Genomic DNA, 7,885 nt, shown 5'->3' with positions numbered 1-7,885 from the left:
CGGGGAGGTCCGTTTGGCCGATTTGACCTAACTGTTTTTGGAGTGATGACCGTTTTATTTGTTTACGATACGATTCGGAGCACCCGGGAGAGATGTCATCACGTTGGAAATTTAGTTACCTTAGAGGGATTAGGATTTATTGTTTGCGGAACACGGCTGGTTGCAGCTGTAAGCCTGATGCGGGCAATGGGAATCATTTGATGAAATTAATGTATGTGTATTTCTCGGTTAATATGGTTCGCATCTGATTTAAAATTTATGTCTGTGAACTAAGAAGTTCATTGCTGGCTTCTTATTTCGATCCATATATTGCACACAAAATTAAATAAATAAACTGGATATTCCAATAAGTTCTGAAATACTGAGGAACAATTTTATCATTGGACGATTGCCTATTGGAGGAAGGGACTTGAATGTCTCAAAATATGTCTACTTAATGTATGGATAGTCTCTAAGTGGTTCAGACAATTTTTTATAATTTTGTTGAGAATCTGCACTACGAATATGGACTAAGGGTAAACTTGAGGTAAATTTTTAGAATAGGCAATTCATACGATCTCAAAGATCAAAAATAAAAGATACACAGAGATTAAAGATTATCAAAATACAGGCTCAAAAACCTTATGAAAAGGGTGGAACGAGCAAAAAGTAGTCGTACAAAATTCAAAGTCGTGTAGTAAAATATTGTTGATAAAATAATCTATGTTACGATATTCTGGCAGCTTACTCTCACATTAATCCCTGATATTGTTGAGTTCACTCAATGCTTTTCCAAATACAAATTCACGGATTTTACGGTTGACCCATTCCATTCTGTTTTGCAGAACCTTATTGAAGTGTTTAATTAAGTAATTTGACAGTATTCGCCATTTTGTTTGGATTAATATTCAGACCTTTCTTGAGGTTTCTTGTGATGATTGTTGTATATTTTTTTAATGGGCAAAGTTCCCAAGTAACAATTTTGGTTTTATGAGGGTTCTGTAGACCATGATTTAGACTTGTAGAATGCTTTAAAGCTTGGATAAAACTTGCAATGTTACTTGGGTTTAATGAATTTGGTGGGTTCTGTTACAGCTGCAACATTGTTGATTTTACACAATTTTCACGTAACTTTACCACAATGACAAGGCTAGAATTCAGGCCTATACAGCTAATAGTATCAGTGGTTTCTAATAAAAGGCAATACACATTTGTTCAAACACTCGCTCACGTAAATATTCTGCCAGCTGTCAAAAAAGTATTTGCTCTTCAGCTGCAAATCACCTGCCCGATCAAATAGTTTTCTTGAAAATTTCAACTTATTTTTTTGCTATAGATGTCTTGAACTATTTGTGTTTGGGTTGCAGAAGAACATTCTTGACCAGAAAGCAGTTTAAAATAAGGCTTTACAAAAACAAATTTGAATTTGGCGAATGTGCGTGCAGAATTCTAAAATGCTGTTTCTATTGTTGGAAAACTAAATGCAAAATTCCAAAACCAAAAATAGTTCAAAGCGTCCAACAATCGTAAGAATTTAAAAAAAAAAAATCTCTAAGATCGGAACAAAATTTCAAAGCTACAGTTTTAAGATAATTTTTCTCAAAAGATGTAAAAAGTGGAAAAAATATTATTGTTAAGGATCGAAACAAATTCAGCTGAAAATTATTCAAAAAGAGATTAAAGTTGTCAAAATACTACGTTTCACTGGAACAGTAAGATTTCCTCTTCGGTACCGTAAGATATCGTAACTTTGTCATGTTTAAATAAATAAAATAAGTTAATAACAATGGTCTCTAAATTTATTATAAATACACTAGTTTACAGCATATTTGAACTGATACACGCTAACTTGAAAGTACCCATTAATGGTTGAAAAAGACCCATTTTGAAGAAAAGTGGCTTAACTCATTAAATGAGTAAATTTTTTACAAATTAATGAGTATCTGTTACCCATTAATGAGTAATTGTTAATCATTAATGGGTAACAGATACTCATTAATGGGTAAAATTGTTTAATCATTAATGAGTTAAGCCACTTTTCTTCAAAATGGGTCTTTTTTACTCATTAATGAGTACTTTCAAGTTAGCGTGTAGTCATTTCCTATGTAAAATCGTGCGCTGAACCCAAAAATGTTGTCAGAAAAAATGTCACTCGGATAGTAGCATCCATACTGTCCAAAACCTTGCATTGCATCCTTCAAAAACTACACGTTTATCAAGCACCTACAATGGCGACGAGCGAGTCCAAATTGCACATGCTGAGCGCATTTGCAGCAACCACCCAATTTGAAGCATTATCGTCGATCACATTTCATAAGAGAAGCGTAAAAGAGAAAGCGATATCACAACAAATTCTCTCTATCATACCTGTTTTCTAAGACATGGAGTGTAAGATGTTCCACCAGGGACCCAATGAGACAGCTTATAAAAGTTACATTAAAATTCAACTCCATGTTCATAAGTTTTTCCTTGATTTCCTTGAGCTTCGATGAAATTCTTCAAACTTTCCTGATGTTCTTAGAACTTCTTTGAAGTTCACAGAACGTCTCTGAGTTTAGCATTTTCTGGAATTCTCAGATATTTTTTTAAGTTCACAGTATTTCCTTAATGTTATTAAATTTTCCCTGTGGTTCACAGGCCACCCCAAAGTTTACAAAAATTTCCTGGCGTTTAAAGAACTTTTTGCGGAGTATCATTGAAATTCATATAATGTTGTTATAAATCACAGAACTCTCTTGAAGTGCGTAGAACTTACCAGGAGGACATTGCAACTCCCCTGAAGCTCACAAAACGTAGCTGAAGTTGGCAGAATTTTCCAAAAGTTTATACAACTTCTCTGAAGATCGAAGCACATCTTTATAGTTTAAAGAATTTTCCTGAAGTTTGTAGAACTTCCCTGAAGTTCAATAAACTTCTCTGAAAGTTACTAAAGTTCACTACAGTTCCATATAGTTCGCAACATTTCCTAGAAAGTCGCTGAACCTTCCTGAAAGTTCCCTTAGACAAAATATGCGAACTGAAATGAAGCTCCAGCAGTTCTGTAGTAATTCAAGGTGAGGGCTACCTTAACTCACTGGGAAAGAGTAGCTAACCTCATGTGAGTTTAATTCCTGTATTATCGGTGTTATCGGTTAAACGATTTTCAAACAAATTCGTCATGGTTTCCAGAATTTATTTTCAATCTCGCCGTTGAGTCAAACATGTCTATTTATTAAAAAAAATACAAGCAAATGTTTTGCCGCACAGGATTGTAAATGCCACCTTCGCCACCTGCTGAGTACGGGACACAAAAATGTCGGATACCTACTATCTCCTTTATTGAACTCTGATAAAAATCTTTCAACGATCGTTGCTACTAAAGTGGAGTGAATTTTTTTCTTGAGTCGCTTTTTCGAAGCACAACAAGCAAACGCTCTATTTTCTTCGTGATTTTTTTTTTAATTTTCCAGATTTTCTACACGATACATCTATAAAAACACTCGGAACAGGACGGAAATCAATGCCTACTATGATTACGTGGCTGTCCTAGACTGTCCTGCTCGTTCTTTATATTTTACTCTTATGCGGGAAGAGAAATTAAACAAGATGTTGTTCTAGCAACAAATATTAATTGATTTTGCGTAAACGGATCAATACGAATCTTACTTGAGAGTCAAAGAGAGCTCTTTAAAGCCATTTGGGTTAATTCAATTAACTTTTAAATCTTATTTAACTCCTAAGTTCAATTTGTAATAGTTTTGTATCGTCAATAGGGCCATATACACCTTCATAATCGGCACTTATGAAGAAAACTTTTTCTCAAAAACCCAAGGTGAAATATTTTTAAACTATCACAGATATGATTGTTAGGATCAATTTTAACATCCTGTGAAGAAAAAACTGAATTACATAAAAGTTTCAAAAAAGTGCCTTCAGACATAGCGTGCGATATTTGTATTCGGTATTATTGAGGCGTCTTTGCAGAAGACGATCGCTTATGTCTTCTTTGCGTGCGATCTCTAATCACACCTTACTTTGGAAGGGAAGTAAAGCCGTTGGTCCCCGGTTCATGAGTTGATGGGTCGATAGGTAGGGTCCAGGTGTGGGAGCTGCCTTCCTGGCGTCGGTAGCATTGGTGCTCAGCACGGAAAACAAGATCGACGGAAAACAAATCAAGGGAAAAAAAACATCACATTTAAGATAAGACATAATCAACAATAGTACGCCACAATACTCGCTTTACGGCTGCCGCCTTCTTGTGCCAACCGGATCAGTAGCTAACACCAACTTTGCAGTGTTGTTGTCCGGCATTCTTGCAACATGCCCTGCCAACCGCATCCTTCCGGCTTTGGCCACCTTCTGGATGCTGGGTTCGCCGTAGAGTGCAGCGCGCTCGTGGTTCATTCTCCGCCGCCACTCACCGTTCTCCTGCACACCGCCGAAGATCGTCCTTAGCACACGTCGCTCGAAAACTCCGATTGCATGCAGGTCCTCCTCAAGCATAGTCCATGTCTCGTGTCCAAAGAGGACCACCGGTCTTATTAGCGTTCTGTACATGGTACATTTGGTGCGGGGGTGAATCTTTTTTGACCGTAGTTTCTTCTGGAGCCCGTAGTAGACACGACTTCCACTGATGATGCGCCTTCGTATTTCACGACTCACATTGTTGTCAGCCGTCAGTAAGGATCCAAGGTAAACGAATTCCTCCACTACCTCGAAAATATCCCCGTCTATCGTGACATTACTTCCTAGACAAATCCTGTCATGTTCGGTTCCGCCTACTAGCATGTATTTTGTTTTTGACGCACTCACCACCAGTCCGACCTTTGCTGCTTCGTGTTTCAGGCGGGTGTATAGTTCTGCCACCGTTCCAAATGTTCTTGCAATAATGTCCATGTCGTCCGCAAAGCACACAAATTGACCGGATTTCGTGAATATCGTACCCCGGCTGTTGAGCCCGGCTCGTCGCATTACACCTTCTAGAGCGATGTTGAAGAGTAGGCATGAAAGCCCGTCACCATGTCGCAGTCCCCGGCGAGGTTCGAATGAACTGGATAGTTCACCCGAAACCCTTACGCAGTTTTGCACATCGTCCATCGTTGCCTTGATCAGTCTGATCAGCTTCCCAGGAAAGCCGTTCTCGTCCATGATTTTCCATAGCTCTGTGCGGTCGATACTGTCGTATGCCGCCTTAAAGTCGATGAACAAATGATGCGTTGTGACCTGGTATTCAAAGCATTTCTGGAGGATTTGCCGTACGGTGAAGATCTGGTCCGTTGTCGATCGGCCGTCGATGAAGCCGGCTTGATAACTTTCCACGAACTCGGTCATTTTAGGTGCTAGACGACGGAAGATGATCTAGGATAGCTCTTTGTAGGCGGCATTTAAAATGGTGATCACTCTGAAGTTCTCACATTCCAAATGGTCGCCTTTCTTGTGAATGGGGCAGATTACCCCCTCCTTCCACTCCTCCGGTAGCTGTTCTGTTTCCCAGATCCTGACTATTACCCGGTGCAGGCAGGTGGCCAACTTTTCTGGGCCCATCTTGATGAGTTCGGCTGCGTTACCATCGTTACCAGCTGCTTCTGGTAGAACTTCCGTGTTTCTTGGGAACGGCACAGCAGTTCCATTTCTTCCAGGAGGCGGTTTTTCTCCCGAAAGATGCGGGTCAGCTGTTTCCGCTTCTGTTAATACCGTTCCACGTTCTGTCGGGTTCCATGCTGCAGCATTACCGCCCGGACTGCGTTCTTCTCCTTCAAAATCGCTCTGCACTTCTCGTCGAACCATTCATTCCGTCGACTTCTTTCCACGTACCCGATGGCGCTCTCGGCTACGTCGGTGATGGCTGCTTTTACTGTACTCCAGCAGTCCTCTAGAGGGGGCACATCGAGCTCGCCCTCTTCTGGCAACGCTGCCTCGAGATTCTGTGCGAATGCTAAGGCGACATCCGGTTGCTTCAGTCGCTCTAGGTTGTACCGTGGCGGGCGGCGGTACCGTACATTGTTGATGACGGAAAGTTTTGGGCGCAGTTTGACCATCACCAGGTAGTGGTCAGAGTTGATATTAGCGCCACGATAGGTCATGACGTCGATAATGTCGGAGAAGTGCCGTCCATCAATCAGAACGTGGTCGATTTGCGATTCCGTCTGCTGTGGTGATCTCCAGGTGTAACGATAAGGGAGGCTGTGTTGGAAAAAGGTGCTACGTATGGCCATGTTCTTGGAGGCGGCGAAATTGATGAGTCGTAGGCCGTTCCCGTTCGTCAGCTGGTGGGCGCTGAACTTTCCAATCGGCGGTCTGAATTCCTCCTCCTGGCCTACCTGAGCGTTTAGGTCTTCTATGATGATCTTGACGTTGTGGCTTGGGCAGCGATCGTACTCGCGGTCGAGCAGCATGTAAAATGCGTCCTTGTCATCATCAGTGCTTCCGGAGTGACGGCTGTGCACGTTGATTATGCTAAAGTTGAAGTTTCCAATCGCAAGTCCTATTTCGTCGCTGGGGTCGTTGCCGTTGGTCTCGGTTCGTATTCCTCTGTTGCTGATTTTCCGTTGCAATGCTTTTTTACGGCTGGCTTGCAGGGCCTGACACCAACCCCCTAACTTTCCGGAGGACCAGGGTGCACATTTGTGCTTAGATTCCTTCACTGGCACTCGGACGTAGATCAGCTGCTCCTAACATGGGGAACAGACGCTGTTGTGAGCCGCTCCTCCTGGAGAACAGACGATCAGGCTTGCCGAAGCAAATTCGCCCGCCCCCCCTGCCCCCCCTTCCCTGTCAGCCTATGACCAAAGTAACCACCGGGGTTGGTTACCCGATCTTCCCTAAGGTTGCTCACAGTTACCGGCCGGTACCGCGGGGAGGTAGGGATAGGAGTTGCTGGGAAGAGACTAGTGATCTCAATGGGATCTGTATTGCGCATTACCCAGCATTTACCGACCATTTTAGTCTAGTAGGGAGGCTGTTAATGTAAAGGCAGAACAATAACGCGTTTAGGCACGATCCCTGGGGAGTGCCATCGGTGACTGGTAGATGTGAAGAAATGTCGTTACCTAGATTCACGGCCTGAGAGCGGTAATTGAGGAACGAGGGTATGAGATCGCATGCATTGTACAAGAACTAGAACTCGTTGAGAAGCTTTCGCTTTAGTAGTTGGTGGTTTACGCAGTTAAACCATTATTTAGCCAAATGGGTAGACGCCCGGATTGAAATTATAGACAATGGGCATTTCTTTTTTTAACTATCGGACAAGTTTGGGCCGAAGGCACTCAGAGTACTATGAAATTTTGCCCACAGGTTTAGTTTATGATCATATGAACGAAACAAAAATTCTAACAAATTTGATAGACCATTTTTCCGGGAAAACTTTAGTGAGGTTTTTGGATTTTACTGGACACCTCGTAAAATCATAACCCATGAACCAAGCATCGTAGAGCAAATTACCATAGTAAAATCATAAGGAAATTATCTCAGTAGTCCACATAGAATATAATCTTTTAAAAAAAAACGATTATGTTCAAAATGGAGGAAAATCACAATGAAAAGCAAGAAACATTATTTTCTGAGTGATGATTTTTTTTTTCAAACGGCGTGTTTCAAATTTTTCAATTGATCATAGCATTTTGTGGTACATGAACAACCCTAAATTGTACTAGAGTTAAGATCCGCAAATCGTCCTGAAGTTGCGATCATTCAATCCACTAGACCAACCACGATTGAAGAAATTTTTTATGTTTATCAGATATTGTGGGTTCACCAAATCGTCCTAAAATGCAGATCAAATGATCTACTTGATCCACCAGTACTGGAACATTGTCCTCATATGTTCCAAGATTCTATTCACACTACGATCCATCGATATGTTCTATAAAGCGGTTCTAGGCTCTCTAAATCATCCTCGACTTTATAAAGTTCGATCCGCTAGGCACAA

The sequence above is a fragment of the Ochlerotatus camptorhynchus genome, unplaced genomic scaffold (assembly GCF_037179485.1).
Source record: "Ochlerotatus camptorhynchus isolate MF236.1 unplaced genomic scaffold, CSIRO-AGI_Acam_v1.1 ptg000014l, whole genome shotgun sequence".
In the NCBI taxonomy this organism is placed as follows: Eukaryota; Metazoa; Arthropoda; class Insecta; order Diptera; family Culicidae; genus Ochlerotatus; species Ochlerotatus camptorhynchus.
This window is presented reverse-complemented; position numbering follows the sequence as displayed.